We start from the raw sequence: 13,783 nt of genomic DNA on the forward strand, positions 1-13,783 counted from the left end.
CTCAATGCTGAGCTTTTCTTCTAAACTTAGGTTTGGACTGCTGAACAAACTGACACCCAGAAAGCCAGCAAGGTCTTTCTACATTTTTACCATTTTCAGATTAGGACTCTTTAAATTCATTTGTCAACTATCTTCTTTTTCTGAATTATTCCTGGCACTCAAGACTGTTGAAGTCTACTGCACCTTGTACTTTCACATGGACAAATGAAAACAAGGTTATAAAGTGTGCATAAACATTTTATAAAGTAATTTTGTCATTTAACATATTCGGAGGTGAGATTTTTCTACATAAATTTTATGTAAGAGGATAAATATTTTGAACAAACATTTCCTTCTAAAGTCAAGTGACAGAAAACTGAAGCCTTGTGCATTGTTTTAAAGTCTGAGAACATTTCTAAATATTAGAGATGGGACTAAGAGAGGAAAACATAAATATTTTAGATGTCTCCCATCTTAAAAAAATAAGTTACCAATCTGTCAAAGCTACTCCCTACATGCCAGAAAAATGACCTGGCATAAAGAGTCCTGTCAGTGGAGGAGGTCACAGTGACATTGGCACTATTAACACTTTATATTTCTAGTTTTCCAGGAATAGAAGGGATATGTTTAACAAGTCCTTTTTCCCAAAATCCTTCAACTCAATATTGAAGGCAGAGAATAAGCAAACCTGGGATGCTCTCCAAAAGATAAGCTACAGCACAGCCATGTTATTCTCAAAAATACTCTCTAGATTTTCTTTTCTATAAAATCAAATGCTCTGTGGCCACACCTTCAACAGCTTGCATTAGTTGACATTAAATGCATTTGTTGTGCCACAAGTCAATCTAAGCTTCCTTTTAGGTATTTTTAATGCATCCAAGAGAAAACACCTGCTTTGGTTTTCTTTAAAGGTAATGACCTATAAGGACATCAACTCCTTTTTTAGGGTTAGACTACTGCCGGGTTTACTGAAGAAATAGAACAGGAGGAAAAAATTAAATCACAACAAACCTCTTTGGGTCAATTAAGGGCCTCATTAATATCCTAGTTAAAGGAAACTCCTCACTTCTCACTTCTCCAGTAAGTAATATACACATGGATACACTATACATGCATGTGTACATTACCATATGCTGTCTAGTTTCTTATAAATGACCCATGAGTGTGTGGATAGGCTGTGTGCATTTTATGTGTTTATTACATATGCCTGCGCTTTTAAAGAAAAACAAGAGCCAGAGAGATATGTAGTGAAAACAGATTTTAAGGGCTGTCAAAACAGGGAAAAAGAGGCCTCAGTATAGAACTGGGTTCATTTCCTAATACAACATGGGAAAGTGCGGATTTATAGCCAAGAAGCCAAGTTGGTGGTCAGTGGATGATGGAAAACTACTGAATTAAGTCAGCGAGATGAAGGATTTCTGGCTAAATGGACTTGACAGGATTCTTGCTGAATGCAAGCTAGGGAGATCAGATAATCACTTGGGGGATGGTGCGGAATAAGGACTTGGATCAGATCTCAAGGGCGTGAGATTCTGGCTAAGCCAACGTGGCCAGAGTCTTGCTAAAACTGGGCACTGCAGAACACACCAAGGATGAGGCCTAGCCAAAAATGAGCTCAGAGGAGCCTGTCTAAAGTTTGGTTAGGGACAGCCTCTTTGTTGATGTATGTTTACATACACAGATACACAAATAAATGCACATATATAAATAAAATTAGTTTATCCTAGTCAATATTTTTATTTAAAGTTGCATTGCTTTTTGAGTACCACAGATTTACCAGCTTAAAACAACACCAATGTGTTATCTCACAGTTCCCTGCGTCAGGAATCTAGGCACAGGTTGGCTGGGCCCTCTGCTCAGGGTGGCATCTCATTTCAGAATTGGGGTCATCTTTCAAGCCACGTAACTAGGTAAGTGGAGGCTCCTGATGGAATGTCCTACAAGGGCATGGATTAGGAGAAACACCATGAGCTTTAAACCCTGGGAGTCATGGCTACATTCATTCCTAAAGAGCATACTTAAAGGGTGGAAGAGGCTCTCTCAAAAAAGGCTGTGGGACAAATACCAAAAAAGACATTCTTTTTTGTTGCCAATAACAACAAGAAATGTCATGTGCTCCATCAGTACCTTGAAATAACACAAGGTAAGTACTTCCTTTCGTCTAAGTCCTAAAAAATGTCATAACTTGCATGTCCTGCACAGTCTTGGTTTATGGCTGTTGAACCACTCCCTGTCCATTTAGCATGAATATTGATGTTTTCGCTCTTAAAATAAAATATAATGTTTAACTGCTGCCTTAAAATGCACTGGGATGGATTTGGATATTGCCCCTTCTCACTTCTGACTTCTGCCCCCCTTTTCCAAACTGACCTAGCATCTCAGTGTCACTGGACTCTTGCAGGTTGCCCGTGGCTGTAATGGGGTTCTGCGCTGACACGGAATCCTGGTTTAGCGGAATCCTTCCATGCATGGGTAGAGGTGGGAGAGTCAGCTGCTATCCCTGGTGCTCCCATAATGAACATCAGCTCACCAAGGCTGCTGGTGCCACAGTCCTTGCTAGGGCCTGGGAGATACACAAGGTCAGGTGGAATGGTCAGAGGGACACCCGGGATACTACAGGTTAAGTGCAAGAAAACAAATGCAGGCAAAGAAGACCTCGCTATAGTGACTCTGTGTAGAAAAAATCTGTACTTATTCATTTTGTTGTTTGTAACATTTTTTGCAATAATCCTTGCAGTGCAAATGATCTAAAAAAGTACATTTTGGTTTGAAAATAGACACATAACTGAATTTCCATTCTCAAGAAACCAGATGATAAATATATAACCTATATAAAATGTATATAGCCTCATCAACCATGGGTTTATAGTAATATCATTGACCACATAAACACAGAAGACACATGTCTCCTAAAAAAGTGTCATCATAAACTTGAATATTTGATAGTTATTTTAAGGAACCTATGCCTATAAACAATGTAAAACATGAAGATACACAAAGCACATTTACCTATTACACTGCAAAAAAAAAGTTTTACATTTATTTAGATTGACTTTCTCTAAATTAATTTTGTTCATTTTAGATTGTAAATTCTTCGCATATAAAAAATTAAGTGGGCTGGGTGCAGTGGCTCACGCCTGTAATCCCAGCACTTTGGGAGGCTGAGGCGGGCGGATCACGAGGTCAGGAGATGGAGACTATCCTGGAGAACACGGTGAAACCCCGTCTCTACTAAAAATACAAAAAAAATTAATTGGGCATGGTGGCGGGCGCCTGTAGTCCCAGCTTCTCGGGAGGCTGAGGCAGGAGAATGGCGTGAACCTGGGAGGTGACGGAGCTTGCAGTGAGCAGAGATCGCGCCACTGCACTCCAGCCTGAGAGACAGAGGGAGACTCCGTCTCAAAAAAAAAAAAAAAAATTAAGTGATAGCTGTAAGAGGTTGTCTGGGATACCACAAAAAGAATTGGTTGCACTGTTAAATAATGTCACTGCCATACTAGTGTTATCAGATGCTTCAAATAAAAGAGCAGTTAATTCTAATAATAGATCACTTTTAATCCTTTTTATGGAATCAAAGTATAGCTTTTCATCCTGTCAATGGTGAAACTCCTGACATTATTTTGGATGTTATTGTAAATTTAGTTTCCAAAAGTATCATGGTAAAAAACAAACAGTCCTGGCGCAGTGGCTCACGCCTATAATCCCAACACTTTGGGAGGCCAAGGTGGGCAGATCACAAGGCCACGAGTTTGAGACCAGCCAGGGCAACATGATGAAACCCTGTCTCTACTAAAAAAATACAAAAATTAGCCAGGCATAGTGGTGTGGACCTGTAATCCCAGCCACTCGGAAGGCTGAGGCAAGAGAATCACTTGAACCTGGGAGGCGGAGATTGCAGTGAGCCGAGATTGCGCCACTGTACTCCAGCCTGGGCGACAGAGCAAGACTTCATCTAAAAAAACAGAAACAAAAAACACCAACTTTTTTTTTTATCAGTCAAAAGAAACCCAAGGAGCAGAAGTGTTCATGGTATAAAACGGCTCTTGATCGTGCTCAAAGAATTGGTGATATTCTAATGAAGACGGAACCTTTAACTGTCAAAGTTAGAAATATTTTTTGTATAAGCACTTGATATACATTATTTTTTACGTGAATGTCTTATACTCTGTAATGAAATGGCATGGACTTAAGAAGCCCTATTATTCTGAAACATCTTAATTTAGTTTAGGAAAATTATGAAGTTGTATGAAACATACAACTTACTTAACAGATTTACTTGGAAGATATTTGAAGAAAAGTCGCTGAATGGAGGCAAAAATACAACACTTGTGAATGTATTTGCACTTTTTGTGAGCATGTTTGTCATTACACATTTCAATACAATTGGGTATGATCTTCCTTTAGGATAATTTGCTCTGAACATATGGAACACTTCAGCCTTTATTTTGAGGGGAAAAAGGAATATTTTTTCAATTAAAAACCGATAATCTAGAAAGAAGGGTATGTAGAAAGTGTCTAGTTACAAATTTAGGAGCCATAAGATGTAACTTTGAAGGAGATTACAGAAAGTTGTATTTAAAACAAATTTTAAGATGATCTGAGATCTCAGATAATCTGAGAAAAATTGTATTTTTCAGAAAAAATGCTTGTGATGTAAATATATATAATATCCATACATAGATTATGTATAATTATTCTGTTATTTATTTATTTATTTATTGAGTCTCGCTCTGTCACCCAGGCTGGACTGCAGTGGCGCGATGTAGGCTCGCTGGAAGCTCCGCCTCCCGGGTTCACGCCATTCTCCTGCCTCAGTCTCCCGAGTAGCTGGGACTACAGGAGCCCGCCACCACGCCCGGATAATTTTTTTGTACTTTTAGTAGAGATAGGGTTTCACCGTGTTAGCCAGGATGGTCTCGGTCTCCTTATCTCGTGATCCACCCGCCTGTACCTCCCGAAGTGCTGGGATTACAGGCATGAGCCACCGCGCCCAGCCCTATTCTGTTTGTTATTTCTAATGTTCAAATAAAATAATGGCTGTTTGAAGTTTTTGCTTTTATATTCGTGTACTTATTTTTATGAATAATTTTATTTCTGAAAAGCTTTTGAATATATAATATTCGATATAACAAAAGACTAATGTCAGTCTGACAGTCATTTAATAATTATTTTATAAAATACACAGTTTTAATTAATGCTTTTTTCACCCTCAAGTGACCCGGGCCAGACCGTACATTAGGAGGTCCCCTCTCATCATGAGTATGGTCTTCTTGAATGCTTTCATAAGCTGGACTGTACCATGTGCTTTCGTTATCTCTTCCCATGAAGCAAATCATCAATAAATGCTGTTTAATACGCCTTTATATGTCTGAAAGTTACCATTTATATAAAGAAAGGGAAATCTGCTGATGGAATAAACAAACTGAATTGGAGTCGAGAAGTCCACGTTTGGCCAGGCGCTGTGGCTCTTGCCTGTAATCCCAGCACTTTGGGAGGCCGGGGCGGGCGGATCACGAGGTCAGGAGATCGAGACCATCCTGGCGAACACGGTGAAACCCTGTCTCTACTGAAAACACACACACAAAAAATTATTCGGGCGTGATGGTGGGCGTCTGTAGTCCCAGCTACTCTGGAGGTTGAAGCACAAGAATCACTTGAACTCAGGAGGCGGAGGTTGCAGTCAGCCGAGATCCTGCCACAGCACTCCAGCCTGGGCGACAGAGCGAGACACCATCTCAAAAAAAAAAAAAAAAAAAAAAAAAGTCCACGTTCTAGAAGCAATAACACTAACACTAAACTGTGTTATTTGCAGTTTAACACAATCACCTTTCTAAGCCTCGCTTTTCTCATTAATGAAACATTAGTTTATACTTAATGATACTGGAAACTTCTGTGAGTTGTATTGTTCTAACTATAAGCAAGTAACCTACATAATCTAGTCATTTGGAGAAACTGTGATTTCGTTCACTGCTCCAATGAGCCTGTGGTCTGTGGTCTCTTTGCTTTCTGCAACTGTTCAATTTTTGTTTTTTTCTTTTTGAGACAGAGTCCCACTCTGTTGCCCAGGTTGGAGTGTAGTGGCACGATCTCGGCTCACTGCAACTCCCGCCTCCCGGGTTCAAGCAATTCTTGTGCCTCAGCCTCCCAAGTAGCTAGGATTACAGGCACACACCACCACGCCCAGCTAATTTTTTTATTTTTAGTAGAGAGGAGGTTTCACCATGTTGGTCAGGCTAGTCTCAAACTCCTGACCTCAGGTGATCCACCCACCTTGGCCTCCCAAAGTGCTGGGATTACAGGCATGAGTCACCACACCCAGCCTCAATATTTTAAATTATAACTCAAATTCACATTTTGATTCAAATACAGCAGCCATTGTTAAAGGTGGGGTTGGGTTTGGGATTGGAGGATGCCTAGACAGGAAAGAGTTTTGAAAAAATGGGTATGCAAGTGGAAAATGTTCTTCTTTGCCCTGGCCTTGTGGCTGTCTGTGGCATTAATTCCAGCTCAAGTATTTGATTCCTGTCAGAGTTTATTAGAGACCACTACCATGTTTCCTGTGAGGACTTCTGATGCAGATCTTTTCATGTAAATTTCTTATGCATGTTAAAACACAGATTCTAACCATGTGCAATATGTCAGTGGCCAGGGTAGAAGAACGCAGATGTGCTCTTTAAAAAATACTGAGGTCTCAGGGCAGGCAAGTGGCTCATGTCTGGAATCTCAGCACTTTAGGAGGCCAAGGTGGGTGCTCTGGAGTTTGAGACCAGCCTGGGCAAGCTCAGTAGATCAAAAGCCCATCTCTACTAAAAATACAGAAAACTTGATGGACACAGTGTGACACACCTGTGGTCCCAGCTACTTGAGAGGCTGAGGTGGGAGGATCACTTGAGCCCAGGAGGTCGAGGCTGCAGTGAACTATGATCACACCACTGCACTCCAGGCTGAGAGACAGAGTGAGAATTGAGACCCTATTTAAAAAAAAAAAAAAAAAAAAGGAAAAAGATATTGAGGTTTCAATGTAGAGACAATTCTCAAATTATGAATACTGAAGTTATAAATGCATCATCTGTGTGATTGGGAGACAGGACTCTTTGCAACTTAATCTCCTTTCTGTGAAAAACAGTCCCAACAATATCTGAGATGCTAATGATCTCCAGTGATGCCACTTTCCACATTTGAATGGATTTCCTCGCAGATACATCCATCTCTCCACTGCACTTGCCATCCCCCCACCGGCTTTACTACCATGAGGATCTGATTGGGTGGGTTAGCCCTTGGGCCAGGAATCTTCTTTTGCAACTCTCTCTGCAAGTGATTACAACGTAAGTGGTGCATGGATCATCATTTGAAAACTGCCGCTAATCAAGTGTTGGTTAAATACCATCCATTACTGTGAGCACTGTTCCAACACTGACATTGAGAACTAGTATGATTTAAAAGTTTTCTTAATTTGAAGAGAAAGTGTTTTTTTCTATTTAAAGTAGCTAATTCAAACACAAAGGTTTATGTTGCAGCCCATTTCTAAGCTGGTGATTGCCTCTAAGCTCTTCTATTCTTTTTTGGAGGGTCATTCACTGACTATATTGTAGTTATTTTAAATTGTATATTTTATTTTAAAATGTGATACACATCTCACTATGCTGCCTGGGCTGCTCTTGAAATCCTGGGTTCAATCAGCCCTCCTGCCTCATACACTGGAGTGGCTGGGATTACAGGTGCATGCCACCACACACAGCTCTGCAATTATTTTTATTTTATTTCATTTTATTTTATTTTGAGACCGGGTCTCACTGCCATTGACCAGGCTAGAGTGCAGTGGCCCGATCCCTGGCTCAGGTAATTTTCCAATTCCGGGTGATTCTCCCACTTCAGCCTGCCAAGTAGCTAGACTAAAGGCATACACCACCACACCTGGATGATTTTTGCATTTTTTGTAGAGACAGGGTTTTGCCATGTTGCTCAGGTTGGTCTCAAACTCCAGGGCTCAAGTGACCCTGCCACCTCAACCCCCCAAGTACTGGGATTACAAGCATGAAACACTGCACACAAGCCACCATGCCCAACCTGCAATTATTTTTAAATGGTATATTTCTGCTCCTTTGGTCACTGACAGTTCAGTGAGTCTTTCATTCAAGTGTAATGACGTACACATTCATCCATGATCGTTTCCTTTTAGGCATAAGTTTAAAAGCAGCAAGTAGCACAGGGAAGATGACAGGAGGGTATGAAAAATACATAGTTTTGCTTTAATTTTTGCTGTTCTTGGTTCAGTTTGTTTTGACTATGACGCATCAGTATCTAGCTATTAACTAGAGCAATACAATAAAACAAAACAGGTATATTTTTTAAAAGTGATATATAACTGCATGAGTTCTGCTCTTCTAGTACAGGGAGGAGAATGCAGAACATAGTGGCAAATCTGTGTTCAAATTCTGAGCATAAAATGTAGCATTGGCTCTGTGACCTGGAGAGAACTATCACCTTCAGGAGTCTAAATGTTTCTAGTGCTTGAATTTTTCCCAAAATATTGAAATAAAATGGTGAAATTTGAGGTAAAAGAATAGTGTACTTATTTTTTAAAGATGAAATGAACTTCCAGTAGCAGTTAGCATCAGAGAGGGAAAGAATAAAGTGTGTCTCCCAAAAAGAAATTTTGCCTTTGTGTAACCAGAAGGTTTCACCAATCTGAGGATTTCAACACATTCAGTTATGAGTAGTAACTTGGACGCTCATTCTCTCCCTCTTAAATGCCATATTTTCCCGCCTGGCTTCAATGGTTTGCAGAGTTTATGATCTTTTTGTAGGTTGTAAGTATTTTGTTCCTCCATTTCTGAGAGGTTAAAAATGACTTCTGGCACAAGAGCTATCCAAGGATTTACTGTGCTCTTCTAGCTCTCTTCAGGTGGGTGAAGAGAGACCAGGGTGGTAGGAGACTCAGGAGGGTAGAGTGGAAACTATCACATTTTCCTATTGCAGCTTCAAGTTTATTTGCCAGAAGCTCATAAGGAAAAAAAATGTTTTGTTTTTTCTCTGACCCTTTGTAAATATGACTACATTGTTGTTTCTACCAAGGAATATTGCTTCTTTTGCTTTGCTAAAGTTATGGCCTGAGCTAAAATACTACGATAAACAAGGAACACATGTAAGGACTCCATATCGTCCAGAAGAACAATAACAACCACCTTGGCAAGGATAAACAAATGTGAACTGCAAATCAGGCAAGGGCTAAAACTACATAGGTCCCCTTTTTAGATGTGTAGTTTTACAGACCCCATTTTGTCTTTAATGTCCTGCTGGTGTTGTGTTTGGTTATGGCTGGGTTTTTTCTTTAATTTCTATTTTTTTGAGACAGGGTCTTGCTCTATCACCCAGGCTGGACTGCAGTGGTTCAATCGTAGTTCACTGCTGCCTTGAACTCCTGAACTCAAGGGATCCTCTTATCTCAGCCTCCCAAGTAGCTGTGACTATAGGTGCATGCCACCACATCCAATTAATTTTTAGTTTTTTTGTAGATCCAGGGTCTTTCTATGTTTCTCAGGCTGATCTCTAACTCTGTTCTCAAGTGATCCTCCTGCCTTGGCCTCCCAAAATGCTGTGATTACAGATGTGAGTCATCACACCAAGCCATGGCTATTGTTCTTTAAAGAATGGCACCTGAACCGCAAAACTACTGAGATATAGTTTTTTTAAAAATTTGAAGATATAGCCAGGAGAATGATTAAATGGACTTAGCATAGAATCTAAGCAATATGGGAAATGATATACAGGTAGAAAAATCAAAGGCCTAGAAATACCAATAATGATAATGAAAAAGGGTCAGTAATAATGAGAGTCAAAAGGAGTGAGATTATGTCAGAAAGCAGAGTGTTTACTTCCATTTCAAAGGTAAATTTACTCCAGTGGAGACAAGGCCCAGGATATGGCAAGGCAACAGATGACCAATGTGGCATGGAGGTAAAGGTCTTTGGAGATGAAGAGATTAAGACCTGAGAGGCTAGAGTGCCACGTAGAGATCCCAAGTCAGCCATAATGATGGCTGGTCATAGGGAAATGACATGGGTCATGATTCCAAGAAGAAAATCTTCATTGCCTGAGAAGACATCAGAAGATGAGAAAGAGTAAGAGTTTGCAAGCATGAATATGAGCCTTCATGTCTCTCTGTATCCATGTCTTTGACAATTAAAGCTCTTTAAATCTTCCCATCTAGGAGTCTATTTCCTGTGCTCCTGAATTTGTGTTCATCTCATAACTTGTCTCAGTGGATGTACTTAGTATGCGATGGAAAGGATGGGAGCCAATTTGGAGCCTAGGCTTCAAAAATCTTAAATGTTTCCACTTGATTTCTTGTATAACCTTTCCCAGTCATTATGTGAATCAGTCTAGGCTACCCTGCTGGGGGATGACAGATGACACCAAGAAGAAATACATGGTCCCAGCTGTTATTGTCCTAGTCTAGTCATCTCTCAGTTAATCTAAAAGCAAGAGTGATTCCAATTAAGACCAGATAACATCTCAGCTAAGCACAGTCCAAATTGCTGTCCTGGAGAATTATGAGTTGAGCAAATAATTATTATTACAAGTCACTAGGTTTAAGGCAGTTTGTTATGCAGCAAAACTAAACAAATACAAAAATGACTATGATGGGAAAGTATAAAAAGTAGAATAACTGAATGATATGAGCCTCCAAAAAGCAGTGTCTTTTAAATAATGATGCAGATTTCTCCATTAGGTCTAAAAAATGGTTGTAATAATTGGAGGGGCACTAAAATATTGGATGTCATTTTTCTCCTACTTTTATATGGGACTCTAGGGGACAGTGTGTGACAAATAATAATTTATGTGTTACATAGATTTGGGGAACTCCAAACACATGTTCAGTTACACAGTCACTTAAATAAATTTAAAACTAGTTCTTATATTTTATATGTGGTTATTATATATGTCTTTATATGAGTGATATTTATAACAAAAAATAGTTTGTATGTTTAAAACCCAGTTCTTATCCCCTTAATCTGAACTGGCCTCTCTTTTTGGAAAATTTATTCCAACTCTGCTTTTCCTACTAGGTTGAACTTCATGCTCATCTGATCCTTTATTAGATTGCCTAGGTATTTCATTTCTTATTGATTACCTTATTCTATTACTAATGTTCAAAGGATAATACCATCAGATGTGTTCTTCTCATATGTCATTGATGATAAACTTTTGGAAAGGCTCTTAAACTCAGCCTTTATAAATTTTGACACCCTTTTTTATATTTACTGACCCTCTGACTTTGAGCCTCTGTGTAAATAAATTCCAAATTTGCCATTCCTCTAATTAATTGTTCTTTTGATTCTGGCCACCCATGCAGTGATCCTCTCTTTCATTGCAAACAACATAGCATTGATCCTCCTTGGCATTAGAAAGCATGCCTTGTCATTATCTCCCCATAGTGCCTAGTGAAGTACTGCACTATATATAGAGCATGCTCAGTGACATGTTCATGACTTGCCTTTAAAATAAGCATTTGACATGTATTCATGTCAAGATTAGGCTAAAAATTAGAAAATCATAAAAATATTTGGAACAATAGACATCCAATTAAAAAGATGCTTTCAGCAATAGTCTTAAACAATATATTCTTTCCTGTTTGGTGGAAATATTTCAGCATCGTGACAAAATCTGATGATCTTGGGTATTATTTCTACTTGTATTTTCTTCACTGGCATCTGTCATTCTTCATACGAGTACCATATCAGACCATTTTATTTTACCTCAATCTTCTTCAGACTGTCTGGTTATTAATGGATTAATTAAAATTGGCATAAATAGGAACATTTTCCCTTTAAGTATAAAAGTTCTTTTCTTTAATCCACCTCTTAAACTCTCACCCAATTTATCCTTGGTTTGATTTTCCTGGGTCTATGCAAGTTTATAGTTTGCTTTATAGAGTAGCTTATAGACCAGTGTGCAACCTGAGAATGAAGACGAGTTCTAATTACTCATTTTTTTTTAAACTTTAATGCACGTGCTCTTACATGCAATGCACATCTGGAGTTGGCTGTATGTTTTCCCAGGTACTGTATTAACTGAAGTCTGTCTCTGAAATATTTAATAGCAGGACCACTCCCTCATGGTGTATTAGTAATGCATTAGTATTATACATCTTAATTTTAAGCCATCCTTGGGTAGCCAGTGTTTGTACACTGAGGATGCTTTTTTAACATAGATTTGTGTTTTACTGAATGACCTATTCCAGCAATGGTCCTAGAGCACATCTGTGGTGTCAGTTTGTTGCCAAATATCTTTCTGTATGCCCATCAGCTCCAGTAAGAAAGCAAAATATGGTTCACTGTTGTCAGTGGAATAAGTAGGAGACAGGACAGAAAAAAAGAAGTGTGACAAGGAGCTATTCTACAAGACATCAGACTCATAGGTCTAGAATCTTAGAAGAAAATTACTAGTTGTTTGGACTGAATACATTCTGTATGCAAATACAGCTAGGTTTATTCCTTTTCATTTGTTTGGGGAATTTCAAGAAATGCCAGTATGCACTGACATGAATTTGTAAGATTTGGACATGACTGCGTTGTTGTTTCTGCCAAGGAATATTGCTTTTCCTCCACTTTCCATTTGGCTGCCTTCAGGCTGGCTTGGATGGAGTGCTGCCTCACAGTAGTTGGGGAGGAGCTGCAACCCAGAGGACTGTTTGAGCACTCAGAGCCATTGGCCCAGGTCTGATGGAGCCCTGTCACCATCTTGAGAGACATTAGGCTAGTGGAGAGCAAGAGAGGACAGGGAAGAGAGCCACCCAGGAGAGAAACATGTGAGGGTGCCACTGACCCACAATTTAGGGGAAAATGTGAATAATCGAAATGCTCTGGGGATACACTGACCATTAAAACTGGATATTTTGTTTGCATCATAATGCAGTGGCTTTCATAGACAGATTTTCTAGGTTTGCATGTGTCCCAGTATTTTTCACTTTCCTTCCATCAACATTTTCCCTCATAGCATTAGTACTCAACTGAACAGACCCTCCTTCAGTCTTTTTGTTCTGTCTTGTTTGTTTTTGAAGCAGGGTCTCACAAGCCCAGGCTGCAGCCCAGTGGCACTATCATAGCTCACTGCAGCTTTGACCACTCCAGGCTCAAATAATCCACCCACCTCAGCCTCCCAAATAGCTGGAAATACAGGCCCATGCCATCATGCTCAGCTGATTTTTGCATTTTTTGTAGAGGTGGGGTTTCGCCATGTTGCCCAGGCTCATCTCAAACTCCTGGGCTCAAGCGATCCAACTGCCTCAGCTTCCCAAGTTTCTGGGATTATAGTGCGATCCATCACACCCAGCTTCCTCCTTCAGTCTTAAATAACTAAAGTATTCATGTTTAATAGACCCAACCCAACTTGGAATCCAGGACCTGGTTGATTAGCCAGATTCGCATATCAGTGAGTAAAGGATTTTAAGTAAAAATGTCCAAAGAAGCAGCTTCTGAAGTTGAGCAGAAGCATTTCAAGTTGGGATGTTTGTGCCACAAAGAAAGCACAGAAATCTATTTATTTTAACATATCTGCTTACAGGAGGTGGTGCTTCTCACTCAGAAAAGGATTCTAACAAATATTTATTAAGGAACGATTACGTGAAAACTTATATAAGTTGAAAGATCACCTGAGGCAAACTTTTAAAACTTGTTCAATGCCGAAGAATACTTGGATTTATATATTCATTGGCTGTTACATTTGAAAAGATTCCTAGAGATTATTTAAGGCTTCCCCCTGTTTATTTATTTATTTATTGTATTTCCAAAAATTAAAAACC

This window comes from Rhinopithecus roxellana, chromosome 11, assembly GCF_007565055.1.
Source record: "Rhinopithecus roxellana isolate Shanxi Qingling chromosome 11, ASM756505v1, whole genome shotgun sequence".
Taxonomy (NCBI): Eukaryota; Metazoa; Chordata; class Mammalia; order Primates; family Cercopithecidae; genus Rhinopithecus; species Rhinopithecus roxellana.